This window comes from Phyllobates terribilis, unplaced genomic scaffold (genome assembly GCF_046119375.1).
Source record: "Phyllobates terribilis strain yellow unplaced genomic scaffold, ASM4611937v1 Scaffold_11__3_contigs__length_659146591, whole genome shotgun sequence".
Taxonomy (NCBI): domain Eukaryota; kingdom Metazoa; phylum Chordata; class Amphibia; order Anura; family Dendrobatidae; genus Phyllobates; species Phyllobates terribilis.
In genome coordinates this window covers 388931763-388957488 of record NW_027362771.1, presented here as the reverse complement: position 1 = coordinate 388957488, position 25726 = coordinate 388931763, and positions in this window count along the sequence as shown.

The following is a 25726-nucleotide window of genomic DNA, read 5'->3' as shown; positions in this document are numbered from 1 at the left end:
TTTTCAGGACTAGGTTACATGAGTTCCTATCAGTTTTTGCCAGGCAGGTCTGTGCCAGTGCTGTGCAAGTTTTTTTCACAGCATTTGGCTGAATCTAGCAAAGCTAATCCTTTTTGGCCTATTGCAGAGTGTGTTAGTCAGTGGAGTAGCGTATCTGTGTTGCAAGATATAACACCTGTGTATAGAATACCAATTTTTTTACTGCACCTAGTGAAGTAAAATCTTTTGGGCATAGCATCATTCTATTAGTCCATCTATACTGACCTCCATCAGGTTGCAAACTGAATATAATTTTTTTCTGCATCTAGCTCTGAAAAAATATTTGGGCTTCTAGCAGTGTGTGGGACTTGGTCTATTAGTCCATCTATACTGACCTCCATCAGGTTGCAAATTAAAAATAATTTTTTTCTTCATTTAGCTCTGAAAAAATATTTGGGCTTCTAGCAGTGTGTGGGACTTGTTCTATTAGTCCTTCTATACTGACCTCCAGCAGGTTGCAAATTGAATATAATTTTTTTCTGCATCTAGCTCTGAAAAAATAGTTGGGCTTCTAGCGGTGTGTGGGACTTGGTCTATTAGTCAATCTATACTGACCTCCATCAGGTTGCAAATTAAAAATAATTTTTTTCTGCATCTAGCTCTGAAAAAATATTTGGGCTTCTAGCAGTGTGTGGGACTTGGTCTATTAGTCCATCTATACTGACCTCCATCAGGTTGCAAATTAAAAATAATTTTTTTCTGCATCTAGCTCTGAAAAAATATTTGGGCTTCTAGCGGTGTGTGGGACTTGGTCTATTAGTCCATCTATACTGACCTCCATCAGGTTGCAAATTAAAAATAATTTTTTTCTGCATCTAGCTCTGAAAAAATATTTGGGCTTCTAGCAGTGTGTGGGACTTGGTCTATTAGTCCATCTATACTGACCTCCATCAGGTTGCAAATAAAAAATAATTTTTTTCTGCATCTAGCTCTGAAAAAATATTTGGGCTTCTAGCGGTGTGTGGGACTTGGTCTATTAGTCCATCTATACTGACCTCCATCAGGTTGCAAATTAAAAATAATTTTTTTCTGCATCTAGCTCTGAAAAAATATTTGGGCTTCTAGCAGTGTGTGGGACTTGGTCTATTAGTCCATCTATACTGACCTCCATCAGGTTGCAAATTAAAAATAATTTTTTTCTTCATTTAGCTCTGAAAAAATATTTGGGCTTCTAGCAGTGTGTGGGACTTGTTCTATTAGTCCTTCTATACTGACCTCCAGCAGGTTGCAAATTGAATATAATTTATTTCTGCATCTAGCTCTGAAAAAATAGTTGGGCTTCTAGCGGTGTGTGGGACTTGGGCTATTAGTCCATCTATACTGACCTCCATCAGGTTGCAAATTAAAAATAATTTTTTTCTGCATCTAGCTCTGAAAAAATATTTGGGCTTCTAGCAGTGTGTGGGACTTGGTCTATTAGTCCATCTATACTGACCTCCATCAGGTTGCAAATTAAAAATAATTTTTATCTGCATCTACAGTACCTCTGAAAAAATATTTGGGCTTCTAGCAGTGTGTGGGACTATTTGTATTAGTCCATCTATACTGACCTCCATCAGGTTGCAAATTCAAAATAATTTTTTTCTGCATCTAACCCAGCCAATAGTTTTGGCCTAATACCACAGTTTGGCCACTCAGCTCTGCTCGGTTAACATCCATTGTTTTTTTGCGCAAACAACTCCAGAGTTGTGAATTAGTTAACCACCAAAATGAGTGGAAAAAGGCCTGCTGCTGGTGGAAAGGGGAATAGGCGTGTTGGGAAGGGGAAAAAAGGTTGTGTCCGTGGGGTAGGTGTTAAAGCAACAGTAACATCTGCAGAAGAAAGACCATCTTCCAGCCAAACTAAAATGTCTACTTCTTTTAGCGGACAATGTGATAAGATCCCTTTCTTACGGCCACGCCAATCGCTACAAATTCCAGATGAGGCACAAAAACAGCAGGTGCTTCAACGGATATCAAGTGCTCCTTTAAGTGGGCTCTCCTCCACATCAACTTCAACATCACAAATACTCCAATCCTCAAAGGTGTCACCCAAATCGCACTTGCTTCCTCACAGCTCCCAAATCTCCAGCTGCCCGTCTGAGTATGAGGTAGAACAGATGGTTGAGTCTGCAGAGCTGTTTACTCATACTATAGCCTGGGAATCAGAGGTCGACTCCAGCGCTTCTGTGAATCCAGACGAGGAAATGATCTGCACTGATGCCCAGAATCTTTATGAGTCGGATCCAGGACCAGACGCAGAAGGTTCTGACCATAATGTAGACCCTCATTCCTAAACTGTAACTCCTGTTGGTGGAGACAATGAGGAAGACGATGATAAGACTCAAATACCTGATTGGAGCGACAACTTTAGTTTTTTGTCAGGGCAGGAACAGGTTGGCTCTGAGGACGACGGGTGTGATAACGCACAGGGTGATGATGATGAGGTCGGAGATCCCACTTACTGTCAACCCACAGTCAGCCAAGAGATGAGGTCAGCAGAGGAGGTGGAGGAAGATGCTAGTGACGACGAGGTCAGGTTGCGCCTTCCTGGACAGAGACGTAGTACTGGAAGCATGTCAACAACTGCATCCTCAAACACAACTCTGCCTCTCACCACAAGTCGTGGTGGCTCTTCAGGTCGCATGGGTGCTAAGCCTTGCATAGCCTGGGCATTTTTTCAGATCGATAAAGATGACCCAACTCGTGTTATCTGTAACGTTTGTCAGCAAAAGCTAAGTAGAGGCCAAAAAATACATAGTTTGAGTACTTCATGCATGAACCGGCACATGGACATGAAGCATAAGTTGCAGTGGGAAGCTCAGTGTGCTACAATGCGGCCTAGCCGGCCGGGCCAATCACCGTCTGCCATATCTTGTGCATCCGCGGCCTCTTCATCCTCTGTGACTGGGGGGACAGCAGTCACACCTGTTTTGGGGCGCAGACCTGCCACCTCTTTACCCGCAACAGCCAGCGTGATTGGCAGGTCATCATTTTCTTTGGAGGTGGTAACACCAGCTGGTGTTGAGCGCTGTCCGACATCGATAGCACCACCTTTGGATCAAGGCAACCTAACATGTCCGCCTGCATCTTCCTCACAGACCGGCAGTTTGCCGGGGACACCCTTATCAACCCCGTCTAAGCACAATAGCCAGCCCTCGGTCCCTCAGATGTGGACAAGTAAAAGACCATTTCCTCCTAGCCATGAGAAAGCTAAGAGGTTGAATTTCACCATCTGCAAGCTCTTGGCTACAGAAATGCTGCCTTTCCGCCTGGTGGACACAGAGGATTTTCGAGACCTTATGTCCGTCGCAGTGCCCCAGTACCAGATGCCCAGTCGGCACTACTTCTCAAAGAAAGGTGTGCCTGCGCTCCACCAGCATGTCGCACACAACATCACCGCTTCTTTGAGAAACTCTGTGTGTGACAGGGTGCATTTCACCACAGACACTTGGACGAGTAGGCATGGACAGGGGCGTTACATGTCGCTGACTGGGCACTGGGTAACTATGGTGACAGCAGGACAAGGGGCTGCTGTCCAAGTCTTGCCGTCCCCACGAGTTGTGCGTCAATCCTCTTTATGTCAAAGTTCCTCCACTGCTTCTGCCTCCTCAACCTCCTCTCGGTCTTCCACCTGCACCCAAAGCCTGTCTGGTCATGCCACAAGCTTTCTAACTGCGCAGAAGGGATCCTGCACACCTCCTTACTATGCTGGCAGTAGGGCTCAACGTCATCAGGCGGTTTTTACATTGAAATGTCTGGGAAATGTGAGTCACACAGCTGAGGAGTTGTGGTCAGCTCTGGAGAACCAATTTCATGAATGGTTGTCTCCACTGGACCTGAAACCAGGGAAGGCCGTGTGCGACAATGCTGCAAACCTGGGTGCGGCCCTTCGCCGGGGCAATGTCACACACGTGCCTTGTATGGCTCACGTGTTGAACCTGGTTGTCCAGCAATTTTTAGCCCACTATCCCAGACTAGATGGCCTTCTGCAGAGGGCACGGTCGCTGTGTGCTCACTTCCGCCGTTCGCATCCCGCAGCTCAGCGACTTACATCTCTACAGAAGTCGTTGGGCCTGCCACTTCACCGGCTAAAATGCGATGTGCCTACCCGGTGGAATTCAACTCTGCACATGTTGCAGCGACTGTGGCAGCACCGACAAGCCCTGGTGCAATACGTTCTGACGTATAGCCTGGGCCAACGAGATTCAGAGGTGGGGCAAATCACGCTGGAGGAGTGGTCTCAGATCAGGGACCTATGCACCCTTCTGCACAGTTTTGAAATGGCGACGAAGATGTTTAGTGCTGACGATGCCATTATCAGCATGACTATTCCGGTGATTTACATGCTGGAGCACATGTTAAACAGAATTCGGAGTCAGGTGGTGGCACAAGAGGAGGTGGAGGAAGTAGAGGAGGAGGAGTTGTATGCGGAAGGGCTAACATCTGCAAGGTCCAGACGGTCGGCAGCACCAAGGCGGCAGGCATGTGAGGGTGGGGGAGATGGTTTTACCAGGGCGCATGGTAGCAGCCAAACTAGTGAGGAAGGTGCAGGAGCCCAGGAAGAAGTGGAGGACGAACTGATGGAAGACTCATCAGATGAGGGAGACCTTGATCACATTTCTGTTGTGCGAGGTTGGGGGGAGAGGACAGAGGAAGGAAGCATGATTGTTACCTCGCCACCAACACAACAGGGACTTGGTGCTCCTGGATGCGCAACACACATGAGTGCCTTCTTGCTGCACTACCTGCAACATGACCCTCGAATTGTGAGAATTAGAAATAATCCTGACTACTGGGTTGCCACACTGTTAGATCCCCGGTACAAAAGTAAATTTGCAGAAATTATTCCTGCCATAGAAAGGGATGCACGCATGCAGGAGTATCAGCAGAGACTGTTGCAGAATCTTACATGTGCTTTTCCACAAAATACCAGTGGTGCACGTAGTGAATCTCACAGTTCCAACTTGCCAACCGTGGGACCGTCAAGTGTTCAGCACTCAAACCGTAACAGAACCACAGTATCTGCTGGTAACATCAATTTTGCGGAATCATTTCACCACTTTTTTAGCCCATCCTTTGCAAGGCCACAGGAGACAAGAAGTCTGACACATAGTCAACGCCTAGAGACGATGGTACAGGAGTATCTCCAAGTAAACATTGAAGCCACGACTGTGTCACTAGACCCTTGCTCTTTTTGGGCTTCCAATCTGGATAAAAGGCCGGAGCTAGCCACTTACGCCTTGGAGATCTTGTCATGCCCCGCAGCCAGCGTTCTGTCTGAACGTGTGTTCAGCGCTGCTGGTGGTGTGCTGACAGATAAGCGCACGTGGCTCTCCACTGATAATGTAGACAGACTCACGTTCATAAAGATGAACAAATCATGGATCCGAAACGACTTTTCTACCCCTGTGTCATCCTGGGGAGAGTAAAAGCTTGATGATTGGTTAAAATCACCCTACCAACCGTTTTAAGCTTTCAAATTACTAATCATGTTTATCTGTATCTTGACTGGAAAATAATTTGGGCTTTGTAGCAGTGTGCAGCACTGATCCTATTAGGCCATCTATACTAAAGCTTCACCAGATTTAAAATTAAAAATAATTTTTAGCTGCATCTAGCCCGGAAAATAATTTTGGGGCTCCGAGATGCGCAAGGCACATAAGTGCCTTCTTGCTGCACTACCTGCAGCATGACCCTCATATTGTCAGAATTCGAAGTAATCATGACTACTGGGTTGCCACACTCTTAGATCCCCCAAACTTTTCGATCAACCTTTTCATTTTAATAAAGACCAAAAAAATGGTCATTTTTGAAATTATAAGCATTAGCAGGTTGTTAGAAACTGAAATCAAACAGTTTTCAACTCAAAACTTTATTCTAGGTGATGTTACATTTTCACATAGGACCCCTTGTTCGAAAGGAGCTTCTGAACTCTCTCGTCCATTGAATTTGTCAGGTTTTGGATGGTTTCTGCTTCAATTGTTTTGCATGAGGACAGAATACCCTCCCAGAGCTGTTGCTTAGATGTGAACTGCCTCCCGCCATCATAGACACTCCTTTTAAAGATGCTCCAAAGGTTCTGAATGGGGTAGAGGTCAGGGGAGCATGGGGGTCACACCATAAGTTTGTCCCCTTTTATGCCCATATCAGCCAGAGATGCAGATGTTTTATGTGCAGCATGAGATGGTGCATTATCATGCAGAAAAATGATCTTGCTGTGAAATACACGGTTCTTCTTCTTGAACCATGGCAGGAAGTGCTGTTTGAGAAAATCCACATACATTATGGAGTTCATCTTTAGCGCCTTCAGGGTTCCTAAAGGGGCCGACAATCTCTCTCCCCATGATTCCAGCCCAAAACATTACTCCACCTCCTCCTTGTTGGCGCTGTAGCCGTGTTTGCGTGGGGTGTCCATCAACCAGCCATCCTCCACTCCATCCATCTGGACCATCGAGCGCTGCACGGCACTCATCCGTGAACAAAACAGTTTTGAAATCAGTCTTCATGTAATGTTTGGCCCACTGGAGCCGTTTCTGCTTGTGTGAAGTGGATAGAGGAGGTCGACAGGATGGTGCATGCACAGCTGCAAACCTCTGAAGGACCCTGCATCTTGTTGTTCGGGGGACGTTGGAGGCACAAGCAGCTTCAAAAACTTGTCTGCTGCTATGACAAGGCTTTTTTGCCGCTGCTCTTTCAACCTGACGTAATTGCCTGTAGGAAAGAGTCCTCAATTTGCCCTTATCAGCACGCACACGTGTGTACTGTGAATCAGCTACATACTTCTTGATTGCCAAGACACTTCATCCTGATCATCGCACAATGTTGATTGTAGTCATGCCTTGACCTAAACACTCCACAATTTGTTGCTTCTCAGCAGCCGACACATCCTTTTTCTTTCCCATTTTGGCAGAAAATGTAGGCTGCTTAATAATGTGAGAGAGCCTTCTTAAGTAGTCTTGCCTTTCATTGGACACACCTGCCAAACTAATTAGCACAGGTGTCTGCAATTGCTTACAGTGATATAAAGAGCCCTGACACACATCACCATCAATGAGTTTAACTGACAAACAAACAAATTCTTCCCTTATCACTCCTAAACACTTTTTGTATAATAATTTGGAACGCAGTGTACATGTGCTTTTCCACAAAACACCAGTGGTTCACGTAGTGAATCTTACAGTTCTAACTTGCCAACCGTGGTCTGTATGGAGTTGTTCAATAAAGGGCCCAAAATTAAGATAACATAGATGGGAGAGGTCTCTATGAATAGGAATTCCTAAGTATTTGATACCCTGTGAGGGCCAGGCAAAGGGAAAGTTGGACTGGATGGAATCCTATATGGATTTGGGGAGGGAGACATCGAGGGCCTCAGACTTCACTGCATTGATTTTAAAATTTTACCATGTAACAAAGTGATCTATTTCAGCCATAACAGCATGGATGGATATATGTGATTGAGTGATATATACTAGGACATCATCAGCAAATAGAGAGCACTTGTACTCGGTGCCTCCCACCTCAATCCACCTAATATTGGGGTTATGGCCAATTGATGAGAGCAGGTGCTCCGTCACTAGGATGTATAAGAGAGGGGACAGAGGACATCACTGCCTTGTCCCATTGGTGATTGTGAAAGGTGATGAAAATGTTCTGACGCACCCCCTGGGCCTTGGGACACCCGGAGCCGGACCCTTTTTGGTGGATGCTGGTGGTTGTAGTCTTCGTGGCAGCGACCCAGTTCCGTGGCTCAGGGCGGTCAAACCAGTGGCGGAACTATTTATGTGGTTTTCATGTTTAAATGTCCGACTACGCCACCCGTGGATTGCGGTCAGAGTGAACCGCCGCTACAGGGCAGACCACTGAGGCTGGTGTTGTGGGTGCAGCAGAGCGTAGCATAACTCCCCACGGGAGGAGTATAGCCTCAGGGCAGTGTATGCGGAGGATGGGGGTGATGGTGCAGGGCAGCAGCAGTAACGACACGGAGTCAGTGATGCAGTTCAGGGCCTTTACTCACAGTTCTTATTATCCAGACCACGTCTGCAGGTAACGGCTGCCCACGTCGTACTGTGCTCACCAGGTGAGGGGCTCAGACAACTCCCAGATAACTTTGGAGCACTTCACAGGACCCCCTTTGTGTGTCCTTTGTCTGGCCTTTCTTACCAACACTTCTGTCCGGCTGCCTCGGGCCTCCTCTTGGTAAACTTGGCGCCAGTTTCCCTGACCCTATGTGGTGCCTTCCTAGCGGGTGTAGCGAGGGGCTGCGCCACATAAAATGTCAGAGCCTCCGGTTTCTAGCTGAGGGTCGTTTCCTGCCTCCACTAGTTCGGGGACCGGTCTCCCCCTTTGGCCTGACCCCTCCACGCAGGTGGATTCGCGCGTGCGGTGGCGACTCGCCCGTCCGCACCCCTGGGATCCCTTCATTCCTCGTTCCTGGAGCCTTCTCCGCTCCTCTTCCTTCCTTCTCCCTCTTCCAGGCCTGGGCCTTTGTTACTAGGCCTGCCTCCGGAGCAGAGCTCATGCAGAGCCCCTGCTCCCTGCCACTTCTGCTCAGACTTCTCTGCACTGAACTAAGATGGTGCCCACCTTTTATACTCCCTTCTCAATGCACCCAGGAACTGCTTCCTCCCTGCTCCTGCACTACAGGGTTCCCCTTCCTCAGTGTTCCCTCCCCCCACTCCAGCCAGGGACAGGGACTGTCGTGCCCATCTCAGGGGCATATTGGTCGCCCTGCCCCACGGCAATGTGGTGTAATGCATGCAGGTGTCGGGTCCTGATCCACACTCCATCCTTACCTGAGAGTGAGATATCACACCTCTGGGTGAGGTGCAATACGTCTGTAGCAACCGAGCCCTCAGGGTGCTACAGTTCCATTTATCTTCAGCCTAGGTGACGTATTGCGATACAGGGCCGTGATTTTGGCTATAAAAGGGTCCCCTAGACCCCTACCCCAAGCTTTTTAAGAGAATCATATATGGCGTGCCAGGAGACTCTATGGAATGCTTTCTCAGCATCCAACGAGAGTATCTAATTACAAATTTTTAACTGCATCTAGCCCAGGAAATACTTTGTGCCTAGTAGCAGTGTCTGCTAGTGAGCGGATTATCCCGGCTGTTAAGCAAGCTGCACCACCTGTAGTTTAGACACTTAATTTTTTCAAAGGAAATGCTTCGGGACCATGGGATACTTAGTGAAGAGCATCAGGAGGCACCCCAAGGCATAGGGGCTGGGACTGGCAGTAGGATGCCTTGCGGTGGACAGCCGAGCTCGATCCTTATAAAAGCTTTTTAACTGCAGCAGCTTTAGTGGACGCTACTGGAGCTGGAATTACCGCGGCTGCTGGCATGAGACTTGCCCTCCAATAGATCCTTGTAAATGGATTTAAAGTGTATTCATTCAAATTAGAGAGACAATTTAAATTAAAAAGCTTAGAGCTGCCTCCACCACAGGGGGGCTCGCTCGACCCACCAGCGGACAGGCACCAGTATTGGGAGAGGGGGGCTGGACGTCAGGGTTCACCGCGGCTCTGGCACAAACCCGGTGACACGGAGGTGGCACGGGCAGGAGCGGACTGGCCGTGTCGGCTTCTCACTTTTTGGATTTTAGAAGGGCATGACATGCCTATATCTGTGTCTCCCCCTCCTTTTACTCCTCCACCTCTTTTATTTTCGCATGACTATATGTACTTGTCACTTTTCCATGTGTTAGTTATGTCTTCTGAGCAGTTTGTCAGCTTTTGGACACCTTTGAAGGTGTTTTCTATGTGTTTCTATGTGTTTTTGTTTGCCTGCCATTGGTTTTAACGGTGTTCGAAGGTGTTCGACGAACAGTTCGACGAACAGTTCGGCGAACACACGGGTGTTCGACGAACCGAACCGAACTCGAACACTACGGGGGTGGCTCAACACTAGTTACTACTAACATATCGGCTGGTTCTAAAGGTCTGCACCTCATCTCTTGGGTCAATGTTAACATTCCCTTGCTGGCGGATGTTAAAAATAGCCTGGTCGCTACCCTTATTAATATATTTACAAATATATTTTATCCCCTGTACCATATTACAGAACTCTACATTTAAATGAGAATTAAAAATTTTTGATAAGAGTGGAGAATATGGGACCACCCAGCTATTGTCCACCAATATTTCCTGTGTTCCTCTACGGGTTTTTATAATCGTCGTGCGTCCACCATTCTCTGGTGCTCTGCGCCTGTACAAAGGATAACCTTTGTCATTGGTTTGAGTATCTTTTAAAAGCTTCCTCGGATATTTTTTGGTACATTTTCCTTCCTTCATGCATGGCGATGAAGAATTGAATGTACCACATGGCCCGTGAATCATATTCTTTGTTACTGTATCATAGAGCTTTTGATCGGTTTCTGGGTTTGGTATCTCAGCACATATGATTTCGTCAATTTGGTTCGGATGCAATTTTTCCTTTAACCACAGCAGTAAGTTCACATGAGGCAAACCTCGCTTTTGCCACTCGATCGAGTACATGAAGCATTGCATATCACCAAATATGTTACCTTTTGTAAGTAGAGCTACCAACTTCTGTACTTTTATTCTAAATACTCGGGCTGTTAAGTCATGTCTGTCCGTTGAATTTTGACCAGCCATAAGCTCTTTTGTGATTTCTGGCCAAGCGGGGTTGCAAGTCATTGTAATAAATAAATCAGGCCTCCCATAATTACGTACGTATGTGAACGTATCTTGTGTGTATTCGTGTAGGTATCTCGGGCTATTTACAAATGATAACGGGAGAATCACCATCTGACCTAAGTTATTTGGATCCAAATCCGCATCATTTCTTATTGCATCTTGCAAGTGAATATAATTTTCTGCGCGCAGTTTTTTTTGATTGAAAGAAATGAACCTTAAGCGCTCACTTTCCATCTTTACATACATGTCAACCAGAAACTGATGAAGTAGGAGCCTACACTTAAGCATCAAATTAAAATCGCTGCGACGGACCATCAAGTGAAAGGCATAAAAATCTTTGCAGGACACCTTTTTGCTTTGCATTGCATGTTTGATAATTTGATTTATCTGAGGAATATCAATGCTGTACCCCTCTTGTCCTTTCCAAAAAAATTATTGGGTACTCGAGAGCGTCATAGAATCTATGTGTATCGGGAACCCTAGTGAGCATGCCATCGCGCGGCAGCACAACGATGTCCCGAGACATAGTTTGTTTGCTACTAACTATTACAGCAGCTATTTCATTTGTAGTAGGGGCATTGAATCGTCTCTCATGTTGACCACGTGGTACACGGTCTGGGTGAATCACTACTTTGAAATGATCGTCATTGATCATTCTGTCTCTAGCCGTTTTAAATTCATGTACCAAAATGTTGTGGTCGTGAAGTACTCGTTGTAATTTTTTAACTATGTTTCTATCTACGCTTTGCACGCACTCAGTACGCCTGTTGATTTGTTCTTCTTCGTCACCTATGAAATAAACTTGTAAAAATTGTGGTTGCGAAATGGACGTAGGAATTAAAGAACCGATACGGTGGTATACTTGACCTTGTATTGTAAAGGTCGGGCAAACCCCTGGCATTGAGACAATTTGATCTGCTCCAAAAGACGTCATATGAAAGCACATGTTGTATTTTCTTATATTATTTAGAAAAAGGCGAGATTCATCAGTTTCATTAGAGAAAAGCTCTTTTAAAGGTTGAACTGGCTCGTCTATATAAGGAAGAGCTACTTTCCCGCCCAAACAACACATACCTGCTGCTTCCTCTTTCCACTTAAGAGCTCCGCAATATTTGCAATCTATGGTCATTGCTTCTATTTTTATAAGCTTGTAAGTTTCATAATAAAGAGTCTTGTCATACTCAAATGCAGCTTTATTAAACAATATCCATGTATTTCTTGTAAATGTTTGATGTCGCTGTGCTGCCCTTTCAGCAACAGTGCGTCTGCGAGATTCGGCCATTTCATAAGTTTCAGCGGCTCTTTGGGACGCCATGTAAGTCGCTTGCTGCTGACGTCAAGCTTGGGACTGTTCTGGAGTTTCAGCAGCCCGTTGAGACGCCAGATACTCCGCATGCTGTTCACGTCGGGCTTGGGACTGTTCTTGAGTTTCAGCAGCCCGTTGAGATGCCAAAAACTCCGCATTCCGTTCACGTCGGGCTTGGGATTGTTCTGGAGTCTCTGCAGCTCTATGTGCCGCACAACGCACCGCCTGCTCAAGCCTTCGTTGCTCGGCTTGTTGAGACGTCTCATCACGTCTAATTATTTTCATAGCTCGGGCTTTATTAGAGCTTTGCGAAATGTTAGACTTACGCTTTCGCGGCATTTTTATAAGTACTAATTGCAAAATAGGTACTTAGTAAAGTTCAAACAAAATACTAAAACAATCTAATTAGTTATATTACGATCGCTGTACAGACGATATCAGTTGTATATGACTGGTCTATGAGGAGCAGCTGTGGCACGGTTACCTATAGCAACCATTCCCAGTGCTCTGTGGGAGCTGAGAGCAGCCTGCTGGTGCTGTGGGTGACATGCTGCGCTGCACACACACAGGGCTGTGCTGCACACAGGAGGGGAGGACGCCATTTGCGTAGTGCTGCTGCCGGTGCTGTCAGGCTGCAGTGTGTGCATCCTCCATAGAGCCGTGCTCAGGTTACTGCCCCTCCCCGTGTGTGAGTCACTTCCCCTCTGCCCAGGTGAGGCGCTCGGAACTTTCCCGGCTGCAGCAGCTGGCGCAGGTGAGCGCATAGTTTGTAAAGCCGAATAAAGACTTGCGTCCATCAAGTTCGACCTGTTAGTTCTGTAATTGCTAAAGTTGATCCAGAGGAGGGCAAAAACCCCAAATGATTTGGCTAATCTTCACCTGAGGAAAAATTCCCTCCCGACTCTGAAACCAGCAGTCAGAATAAATCCCTGTATCAACCTACTATTTTATTTTATTTTTAAGTATACGCTGAAATCTGCCTGGTATCTAGAAATGCATCCAGTCCCCGCTTGAACTGGTGTAGTGAATCCGACATTACCGTCTCCTCACTCAGTGAATTCCATATTCTCACTGCTCTTACCATAAAGAACCCCTTCCTATGCTGGTGCTGAAACCTTTTCTCTTCCAGTTTTAGTGAATGCCCTCTTGTTACCGTAATATTCCTCCTTTTGAACAACTCCCTAGCAAGGTCTCTATACTGTCCCCTAACATATTTGTACACATTTATTATGTCCCCCCTCAACCTTCTCTTTTCCAGGCTGAATAGTCCTAGTTTTGCCAACCTCTCTGGGTATTGCAGTCCCTCCATTCCCTTTATTAATTTTGTTGCCCTCCTTTGTACCTTTTCAAGCTCATTTATATCCTTTCTATATATTGGGGCCCATAACTGAGCACAGTATTCCAAGTGTGGTCTGACCAGTGCTTTGTACAGTGGAAGAACAATGTTCTCATCCTTTGCAGCTATACCTCTTCTGATACATCCCATTACCCTGTTTGCCCTTACAGCAGCGGCCTGACTTTGGGCACTCCAATTTAGTTTGCTATCAATCAAGATGCCCAAGTCCTTCTCCATCTCTGAATTCCCCAATGATTTCCCATTCAGTGAGTACTGGTGACTTCCATTTTTCCTTCCCATATGTATGACCTTACATTTCTCCTCGTTAAACCTCATTTGCCATTTAATGCTCCACATACCCAGCTTATCCAAATCCCTCTGTAGGTCTGCACTGTCCTCTTTTGTATTAATTGTTTTACATAACTTTGTGTCATCTGCAAATATTGATATTTTACTATTTATCCCGTTGACTATGTCGTTATTAAAGATATTAAATAACATTGGGCCTAGTACAGACCCCTGTGGTACCCCACTAGTGACACTTACCCAATCTGAGTATATTCCATTTATAACCACCCTCTGCCTTCTATCCTTTAGCCAGTTAGCTACCCACTTGCAGACATTTTCCCCCAGCCCCATCATTCTCATTTTGTATACCAACCTATTATGTGGCATGCTATCGAACGCTTTTGAGAAGTCGAGATACACGACATCCACTGGTTCCCCCTGATCTACTCGAGAGCTAACCTCCTCGTAGAAGTCAATCAGGTTTGTTTGGCAGGAGCGATTCCTCATGAATCCATGTTGGTTCGGGATTAAAAGATTATTAGCATCAAGATGCTCCGTAATTGCCTCTTTAATGAAGCTTTCAAAAATTTTGCCCACAACGGACGTCAGACTCACCGGCCGATGTTTTATTATACGGTGTTATGTGGAGGGACAATGGCGGCGGGGACCTCCTGTGTGAGGACAATGACGGCCCGGTGCCCCCGGGCAACCTGCAGGAGGAAGCCTCACACTCCCCCCGGGCTGTGGGCACGGGCAGGCCGTGCTGGGACGTGTAGTTCCCTAGTAACCTGTTCCTGACATATGGGCTGTTTTCTGGGCTATTATTATTGTTTATTTATTTTTTTTAAGTCTGAGAAAATGTCATAAATTATCCTTCTCCCTTCAGCTGTTTCCAGAGTGTAATGTATCAGGGTGAGCTCATGACTGACAGCTGCCAAAGTTTCTAGGAAATGTCAGTCCCTGGGGGTCGTGTGTGAACCCCCTGTGCCACACTTGTACCTGGCCACGGTATATGATCACCCCTGTATTCTGACTGTGGACAGGCGGCAACTGTGACCTCACTATACAATGATCCACTATGGGCAAATTATTGTATTATCAATCTCTTCTGACTGCTGTAAATCAGCCATTTAAGTATCACCTGTGTATGTGTGTATATAAGAGTTTGATAAATATACTAAAAAGTTTGATAAATATACTAAAATGTGCATTGTAAAATAGTATCTAATTTAATTAAATTTATGGTTCACAATTTTGGTCATAGTGGCTTCCACATAAAAGGTAGATATATGCTGTAGCGGACTTTTATTTAGAACTATTCAAGACAAACAATTCTACGGTACATCATCTTTGTGTAACTCCAACGGTTTAGGCAGCGTACGCCAAGATAGCTCTCAGAGGCCAGATTTTTTTCCGACTTAATTGACATGTATCGTTATATTACGACCAAAATTACATAAAATCATTACAAATTGTAGCCTATATGTTATTCTGATGTATAATCTATATTACTGTAAAGTTTCATGCAAATCCGTCCAGTAGTTTTTTCGTGAAAGAGTAACAAACATACATACTCACAAACCTTCGCATTTATAATATTAGTAGGATTGGAACTATCGAACAGTTTAATAACTATCTCAGTATCACTGTTTCTCTGCCTCAACTGCATCAAGACCTAGGGGTCCTAGAGCACTCAGAATTTGACCTTCCTTTCATGCAAATTATGTAGGTTCCACTTACAAATGGTTTGAGAGACGTCTTTTTCAAAACCCACTGGATCAAAATCTTCTGTTTAAACCAAATTTAAACACATTAGAAATACATGAATAATGGTGATTCTCCTATTAAATATAATTTTGTTATTTTTAAATCATTATATAGATGTTTTATTTGACCCCAACTTAATCAACTAACTAGGGAGCAGTCACCATGAAATAGTAAGCAGATTTTGATAATTTGCTATTATTTGTGTGAGGTTTGACAGTAAATAGTTATTATGCTTTTCCTGATTATGCATGTGAAGTTATATAAATTGTGCTAATAGAATTATAAAGTTTCTTAGAGCATGAAATTATTAATAACTGCAATATAGTTGACCTCCATTATATTACAAAACTGTACTGGAAGCTATGCCAGTACCAAGGAGTTACACATCAATGGTTTGTAAGCTGTCACATCAAATACATACAAAACTCAGGAAAGGAACTATTTTTCTTTTTTTTGCTAAGGCCATTCTTGTGATCAGACAAGGACATTTAGGGGAAAACATTATTTCCAATTATGAGAAGCGCTCAATATCACTCAGATAAATTATCAGATATGTTGAAAAATGTTTTCATTTACACAGCACGAAAGTAAACAAGGCTGCGCAGCAAATCACATGCATCTCATAGATCACAGATAAATGGGATAGAACACAGGCTTACAATAGGTGGGATTTATGTGAATTCAGTGAAGGAAATGGAAATGGTAAGCTCTGTCCAGTCAGATTACAGAAAATTTCTTTAAACTGCTTTTCCTCTCTGCGTAGTATGCAATATCCCTTTCATTTAGCTCCACCAGTCCTATACCACTGAAACGTCAATTTGCTCTCGGGGATTGGAATGAGAAAATGAAATGCGCTGAGTGAAAAGAGCTCTATGCAATTATCCGTCTGTCAATTAGAAACGGAGGGTTTTTTTTTTTCCTTTTTTATCGTCAGGCTGTGTCTGCTAACATGACAATTTGTTGCTGGCAGGGAAATAGAACATACAACGCAATGAAACTCTGCTTAATAAAGCCCAAAGACCCAAATTAAATGCTCTGTAGTTGATGGTATAATACAATTCACAATGCGCTTTTAGAAGTTACAGACCATATAATCTGCAAAATGTAAAAAATGTTCCAAATGGAAAGAACTGTAGCTATATTTTAAGTTGTGTGCATGTATGTGTATTTATTATGTAAATTTGATAGCATTTTCTACCTTATGAAGAAAACTTTAATAACCCATATACAGTGAAGGAAATACGGTAATTATTTGATCCCTTGCTGTTTTTGTAAGTTTGCCCACTGACAAAGACATGAACAGTCTATAATTTTAAGGGTAGGTTAATTTTAACATTGAGAGATAGAATATCCCCCAAAAAATGAATAAAATCACATTGTATAAATTAGATACATTTATTTGCATTTTGCAGTGAGAAATAAGTATTTTGATCCCCTACAAACCATTTTGAGTTCTGGCTCCTACAGACCAGTTAGACGCTCCTAATCAACTCGTTACCTGCATTAAAGACAGCTGTCTTACATAGTCACCTGTATAAAAGACTCCTGTCCACAGACTCAATTAATCAGTCAGACTCTAACCTCTACAACATGGGCAAGACCAAAGAGCTTTCTAAGGATGTCAGGGACAAGATCATAGACCTGCAAAAAGCTGGAATGGGCTACAAAACCATAAGTAAGACGCTGGGTGACAAGGAGACAACTGTTGGTGCAATAGTAAGAAAATGGAAGAAATACAAAATGACTGTCAATCGACATCGATCTGGGGCACCATGCAAAATCTCACCTCGTGGGATATCCTTGATCATGAGGAAGGTGAGAGATCAGCCTAAAGCTACACAGGGAGAACTTGGTAATCTCAAGGCAGCTGGGACCACAGTCGCCAAGAAAACCATTGGTAACACATTATGCCATAAAGGTTTAAAATCCTGCAGTGCCCGCAAGGTTCCCCTGCTCAAGAAGGCACATGTGTAGGCCTGTCTGAAGTTTGCCAATGAACACCTGGATGATTCAGTGAGTTATTGGGAGAAGGTGCTGTGGTCCGATAAGACAAAAATTGAGCTATTTGGCATTAACTCAACTCGCCGTGTTTGGAGGAAGAGAAATGCTGCCTATGACCCAAAAAACACCATCCCCACTGTCAAGCATGGAGGTGGAAACATTATGTTTTGGGGGTGTTTCTCTGCTAAGGGCACAGAACTACTTCACCGCATCAATGGGAGAATGGATGGAGCCATGTACCATAAAATCCTGAGTGACAACCTCCTACCCTCCACCAGGACATTAAAAATAGGTCATGGCTGGGTCTTCCAGCAAGACAATGACCCAAAACATACAGCCAAGGCAACAAATTAGTGGCTCAAAAAGAAGCACCTTAAGGTCATGGAGTGGCCTAGCCAGTCTCCAGACCTTAATCCCATAGAAAACTTATGGAGGGAGTTGAAGCCCCGAGTTGCCATGCGACAGCCTCAAAATCTGAATGATTTAGAGATGATCTGCAAAGAGGAGTGGACCAAAATTCCTTCTGACGTGCGCAACCCTCATCATCAACTACAAAAACGTCTGACTGCTGTGCTTGCCAACAAGGGTTACTTATTTCTCACTGCAAAATGCAAAAAAAATTATCTAATTTAAACAATGTGATTTTCTTGTTGTTTTTTTGGGATATGTTATCTCTCAATGTTAAAATTAACCTCCTCTTAAAATTATAGACTGTTCATGTCTTTGTCAGTGGGCAAACTTACAAAAACAGCAAGAGATCAAATTATTTCCTTCACTGTATATGGCTGTCACTTATCAAAATCAAGAAAAGCAATTCAGATCATAAGTAAATCCTATGTCGTCATTTTGCTAAACTATCATGGGCTGTCAAAAAAATGTCTGCTGCCTGCACCACTGCATCTCTTGTTTTCTTCTTCCCCTGTCATGCCCTTTTTCTTCAGCCTCTTCTCTTAAGACCAGGCCTTATGCCTCGACAAGGCCTCTAACGTCATTGTGGCTCTTGAGTCTGGAGACATAATCAATTTACAGCAAATTACTTAGCTGCGAATTGAATTTCCCTGTAAAATTTGTGCGATTGGCAAACTTTGAATCTTGGCAGAATTCAATCATCTCTAATCATAACACCTATATTATATGTATGTTCGTGAGCATGACTTCACACTTTGTCTACCCATGTGAAATATAATTGCAAAATAAAAGAAGCAATGTAATCCAGCACCGCATGCCAAAAATAGATAAAAAGATGATCTTTAATGTTTAAATGTCTCCTTAAAATTAGTAAAAGGCCAATACATAGAAGATAATACACAGTCTTTTATGTGTTTCGGACTGTTAGTTGTCCTTAGTCTTAAATACATTAAATCCATATCAAATAGATTTAATATGTCTATGACTAAGAACTACTAACAGTCCGAAATGTGTAAGAGAGGTTATTGTCTTCTATGTATTGGCCTTTTACTAATAGAAGAAGCAACTTAATCTAGCACCGCAGACCAAAAATAGATATTTTTCATAGTTGCTCGAGATTCATTGTTGCTCGCCTGGTGATTCCGTGCATCACTTGCAATAATCAATTTTGGATATGTCTCTTATTAGTGGTGATGAGCTGACAAAAATGTTCTTTGTTTATTTTAAATACTATTGCAGTCGCTCCTCACTGTAATGCATATGTTAACTTTAGCTACCTATTTGAACTAAATTTTTTTTTTATTTTTATTTAGGTATATGATAATCATATATTAAGAATTAGAGTTCCGTTACAGCCCTAATATTCACCCCGGGTGATTTTCCATTTTTGTTATTTACTCCCCTTCTTTCAAGAGCCATAACTTTTTTTATTTTCAGTAAATTTAGCCATATGAGGGCTTGTTTTTGTGGGACGAGTTGTACTTTTGGAAGACATCATTGATTTTACCACATAGTGTACTGGAAAAACGGGAAAAAAATTCCAAGAGCGGTGAAATTGCAAAAAAAAAGTGCAATTCCACAATTGTTTTTTTTTTTTTTTTATTTGCCATGTTCACTAGTGTTGAGCCACCCCCGTAGTGTTCGAGTTCGGTTCGGTTCGTCGAACACCCGTGTGTTCGCCGAACTGTTCGTCGAACTGTTCGTCGAACACCTTCGAACACCATTAAAACCAATGGCAGGCAAACAAAAACACATAGAAACACATAGAAAACACTTTCAAAGGTGTCCAAAAGCTGACAAACTGCTCAGAAGACACAACTAACACATGGAAAAGTGACAAGTACATATAGTCATGCGAAAAGAAAAGAGGTGGAGGAGTAAAAGGAGGGGGAGACACAGATATAGGCATGTCATGCCCTTCTAAAATCCAAAAAGTGAAAAGCCGACACGTTCAGTCCGCTCCTGCCCGTGCCACCTCCGTGTCGCCGAGTTTGTGCCAGAGCCACGGTGAACCCTGACGGCCAGCCCCCCTCTCCCAATACTGGTGCCTGTCCGCTGGTGGGTCGAGCGAGCCCCCCTGTGGTGGAGGCAGCTCTAAGCTTTTTAATTTAAATTGTCTCTCTAATTTGAATGAATACACTTTAAATCCATTTACAAGGATCTATTGGAGGGCAAGTCTCATGCCAGCAGCCGCGTAATTCCAGCTCCAGTAGCGTCCACTAAAGCTGCTGCAGTTAAAAAGCTTTTATAAGGATCGAGCTCGGCTGTCCACCGCAAGGCATCCTACTGCCAGTCCCAGTCCCTATGCCTTGGGGTGCCTCCTGATGCTCTTCACTGAGTATCCCGTGGTCCCGAAGCATTTCCTTTGAAAAAATTAAGTGTCCAAACTACAGGTGGTGTAGCTTGCTTAACAGACGGGATAATCCGCTGACTAGCAGACACTGCTACTAGGCACAAAGTATTTCCTGGGCTAGATGCAGTTAAAAATTTGTAATTAGATACTCTCGTTGGATGCTGAGAAAGCATTCTATAGAGTCTCCTGGCACGCCATATATGATTCTCTTAAAAAGCTTGGGGTAGGGGTCTAGGGGACCCTTTTATAGCCAAAATCACGGCCCTGTGTCACAATACGTCACCTAGGCTGAAGATAAATGGAACTGTAGCACCCTGAGGGCTCAGTTGCTACAGAGGTATTGCACCTCACCCAGAGGTGTGATATCTCACTCTCAGGTAAGGATGGAGTGTGGATCAGGACCCGACACCTGCATGCATTACACCACATTGCCGTGGGGCAGGGCGACCAATATGCCTCTGAGATGGGCACGACAGTCCCTGTCCCTGGCTGGAGTGGGGGGAGGGAACATTGAGGAAGGGGAACCCTGTAGTGCAGGAGCAGGGAGGAAGCAGTTCCTGGGTGCATTGAGAAGGGAGTATAAAAGGTGGGCACCATGTTAGTTCAGTGCAGAGAAGTCTGAGTAGAAGTGGCAGGGAGCAGGGGCTCTGCATGAGCTCTGCTCCGGAGGTGGGCCTAGTAACAGAGGCCCAGGCCTGGAAGAGGGAGAAGGAAGGAAGAGGAGCGGAGAAGGCTCCAGGAACGAGGAATGAAGGGATCCCAGGGGTGCGGACGGGCGAGTCGCCACCGCACGCCCGAATCCACCTGCGTGGAGGGGTCAGGCCAAAGGGGGAGACCGGTCCCCGAAACTAGTGGAGGCAGGAATCGACCCTCAGCTAGAAACCGGAGGCTGTGACATTTTATATGGCGCAGCCCCTCGCTACACCCGCTAGGAAGGCACCACATAGGGTCAGGGAAACTGGCGCCAAGTTTACCAAGAGGAGGCCCGAGGCAGCCGGACAGAAGGGTTGGTAAGAAAGGCCAGACAAAGGACACACAAAGGGGGTCCTGTGAAGCGCTCCAAAGTTATCTGGGAGTTGTCTGAACCCCTCACCTGGTGAGCACAGTACGACGTGGGCAGCCGTTACCTGCAGACGTGGTCTGGATAATAAGAACTGTGAGTAAAGGCCCTGGACTGCATCACTGACTCCGTGTCGTTACTGCTGCTGCCCTGCACCATCACCCCCATCCTCCATATACACTGCCCTGAGGCTATACTCCTCCCGTGGGAAGTTATGCTACGCTCTGCTGCACCCACAACAACAGCCTCAGCGGTCTGCCCTGCAGCGGCGGTTCACTCTGACCGCAATCCACGGGTGGCGTAGTCGGACATTTAAACATCAAAACCACATAAATAGTTCCGCCACTGGTTTGACCACCCTGAGCCACGGAACTGGGTCGCCGCCACGAAGACTACAACCACCAGCATCCACCAAAAAGGGTCCGGCTCCGGGTGTCCCAAGGCCCAGGGGGTGCATCAGAACATTTTCATCACCTTTCACAATCACCAATGGGACAAGGCAGGGATGTCCTCTGTCCCCTCTCTTATACATCCTAGTGACGGAGCACCTGCTCTCATCAATTCGCCATAACCCCAATATTAGGTGGATTGAGGTGGGAGGCACCGAGTACAAGTGCTCTCTATTTGCTGATGATGTCCTAGTATATATCACTCAATCACATATATCCATCCATGCTGTTATGGCTGAAATAGATCACTTTGTTACATGGTCAAATTTTAAAATCAATGCAGCGAAGTGTGAGGCCCTCGATGTCTCCCTCCCCAAATCCATATAGGATTCCATCCAGTACAACTTTCCCTTTGCCTGGCCCTCACAGGGTATCAAATACTTAGGAATTCCTTTTCATAGAGACCTCTCCCATCTATGTTATCTTAATTTTGGGCCCTTTATTGAACAACTCCATACAGACCACGGTTGGCAAGTTAGAACTGTAAGATTCACTATGTGAACCACTGGTGTTTTGTGGAAAAGCACATGTACACTGTGTTCCAAATTATTATGCAAAAAGTGTTTAGGAGTGATAAGGGAAGAATTTGTTTGTTTGTCAGTTAAACTCATTGATGGTGATTAGAGATGAGCGGTGTTCGACTAGAACTGTTCGCCAATCTCAAATTCGAGCTGTTTTGGGCGGTGTTCGAGTTGTTCGACGAACCCGAACGATTTGCAAAAAATTCGGCTGTTCGAGGTTATGTTCGATAACTGTTCGTGCACCAAAAGCGTGTCCTGCATGTCTGGCGCTATTTAGAGCACCAATCATGCAGGGATTGTCTGCCACTCACTGTAATGCCACAGCCATGGTGGTTGTGGCATTACAGTGATTGCCCAAATCGATGGGAACAGTGCCAACAGTGAAACATGAAAAGCCGGCAATTCAGCAGCGGCATACACCTGTACCCGACAATTTAGAACCGAAAGAATAGAGCTTCACACATAGATTAGATAGATATAAACATGTCAGTCACATATATAAGAAGCACAGTGACAGTGTTGCTTACTGTACTTGTCATTTAGCGTAAAGGATTTATCAAAAAAAATAATAGTGTTTTCATGCACCGTCTCTTTAAAAAAGCCGGCCGGCAATTCAGCAGCGGTACCCGACGATTTATAACAGACAGAATAGAGCTTCACACATAGATTAGATAGATAGAAACATGTCAGCCACATATATACGAAGTACAGTGACAGTGTTGCTTACTGTACTTGTCATTTAGCGTAAAGGATTTATCAAAAAAAATAATAGTGTTTTCATGCACCGTCTCTTTAAAAAAGCCGGCCGGCAATTCAGCAGCGGTACCCGACAATTTATAACAGACAGAATAGAGCTTCACACATAGATTAGATAGATAGAAACATGTCAGTCACATATATATGAAGTACAGTGATAGTGTTGGTTACTGTACTTGTCATTTAGTATTAAAATAAAGGATTTATTATTAAAAAAATTGGCGTGGGGTTCCCCTTAATTTTAGGCTCTAGCGGAGGTTAAGCAGACGGCTGGGGCAGATGTTTGAAGCCTGGGAAGGGGGTAATACCCACGGAGCTTCCCAGGCTACTAATATCAGCCCCCAGCTGAATACATAGCCTTTACTAGCTATTAAAATGGGGGACCCCCCAAAAAAAATGACGTGGGGTCCCCCCTAATTTAATAGCTAGCAAAGGCTAGGCAGACAGCTGGGGGCTGATATTAATAGCCCAGGAAGGGAGCCATGAATATTGGCCCCCTCCCAGGCTAGAAACACCAGCCGTCAGCCGCCCCAGAAATGGCGCATTCATAGGATGCGCCAATTCTGGCACTTAGCCTCGCTCTTCCACGCTGCCGTGGTGCGGTGGCAGGGGGTAATAGGGTTGGGGTTGATGTCAGCTTATAATGCCAGCTGACATCAAGCCCAGGTTAGTAATGGAGAGGCGTCTATAAGACACCCCCATTACTAACCCCATAGTCAAAGTTAAAAAAAACACAAACACCCAGAATAAAGTCCTTTAATTGAAATAAAGACACAATCCTTTATTGTTCTAAATTAAACCATACTTACCGTCACGCCCATTCCAGCTGAAGCCAACGATCTCCTGCAATAAAAGAAAAATAATAAAGCAACCTCATACTTACCTTTCCATGGTTCCCACGACAGCTTCAGCTCTGCTACATCGAGATGACAGGCTGGACCGCAGCAGAACGCTGCCATCCAGCCTCTCATCCCGCAGACACTGAGAAGCGCAGGCTTGCTTGCGCTGCTCAACGTCTCTCTGTGACGACATCCAGATGAGCCGAGTTCATGTCCAATGAACTCGGCTCACCTCATGCACGTCACTGACAGCGTGGGAAAATTCTCACGCTGAAGCGGTGAGTGCAGGAGAATTCTCCCACGCTGTCAGTGACGTGCATAAGGTGAGCTCATGTCCAATGAACTCAGCTCACCTCCTGCACGTCACTGACAGCGTGGGAGAATTCTCCTGCACTCAGCGCTTCAGCGTGAGAATTCTCCCACGCTGAAGCGCTGAGTGCAGGAGAATTTTCCCACGCTGTCAGTGACGTGCATAAGGTGAGCTCATGTCCAATGAACTCAGCTCACCTCCTGCACGTCACTGACAGCGTGGGAGAATTCTCCTGCACTCAGCGCTTCAGTGTGAGAATTCTCCCACGCTGAAGCGCTGAGTGCAGGAGAATTTTCCCACGCTGTCAGTGACGTGCATGAGGTGAGCCGAGTTCATTGGACATTAACTCGGCTCATCTGGATGCCCTCACAGAGAGACACTGTGGAGCGCAAGCAAGCCTGCGCTTCTCAGTGTCTGTGGGATGACAGGCTGGATGGCAGCGTTCTGCTGCGGTCCAGCCTGTCATCTTGATGTAGCAGAGCTGAAGCTGTCATGGGAACCATGGAAAGGTAAGGATGATGTTGCTTTATTATTTTTCTTTTATTTCAGGAGATCGTTGGCTTCAGCTGGAATGGGCGTGATGGTAAGTATGGTTTAATTTAGAACAATAAAGAATCATGTGTTTATTTCAATTAAAGGACTTTTTTCTGGGTGTTGTGTTTTTTTTAAATACTTTACTAGAAATTCATGGTGGTCATGTCTAATATTGGCGTGACCCCATGAATTTCGGGCTTAGGGCCAGCTGATAATGCCAAGCTGGCCCTAACCCCTTTATTACCCAGTGAGCCACCGCATCAGGGCCCTGGATGAGTTGGGTACAGCGCCAGAAGATGGCGCTTCTATGAACGCGCCATTTTCCGGGGTGGCTGCGGACTGCAATTTGCAGCGGGGGTGGCCCAGAAAGCTTGGGCCTCCCTGCGCTGCGGATTCCAGCCCCCAGCTGCCTAGTTGTACCTGGCTGGACACAAAAACAGGGCGAAGCCCCACGTCAATTCTCTTTAAATTATTTCATGAAATAATTAAGAAAAAAAGGGCTTCCCTATATTGTTGTGTCCGGCCAGGTACAAATAGGCAGCTGGTGGTTGGGGGCAGCCTGTTCCTGCCTGCTGTACCTGGCTGGACACAAATATAGTGCGAAGCCCCACGTCAATTTTTTTTTAATTATTTCATGAATTTCCTGAAATAATTTAAAAAAATTGAAGTGGGGCTTCGCACTATATTTGTGTCCAGCCAGGTACAGCAGGCAGCAACGGGCTGCCCCCATCCACCAGCTGCCTATTTGTACCTGGCCGGACACAACAATATAGGGAAGCCCTTTTTTTCTTAATTATTTCATGAATTTCATGAAATAATTAAAAAAAAAGTACGTGGGGCTTCGCCCTATTTTTGTGTCCAGCCAGGTACAACTAGGCAGCTGGGGGCTGGAATCTGCAGCGCAGGGAGGCCCAAGCTTTCTGGGCCCCCCCCGCTACAAATTGCAGTCCGCAGCCACCCCGGAAAATGGCGCGTTCATAGAAGCGCCATCTTCTGGCGCTGTACCCAACTCATCCAGGGCCCTGGTGCGGTGGCTCACTGGGTAATAAAGGGGTTAGGGCCAGCTTGGTATTATCAGCTGGCCCCAAGCCCAAAATTCATGGGGTCACGCCAGTATTAG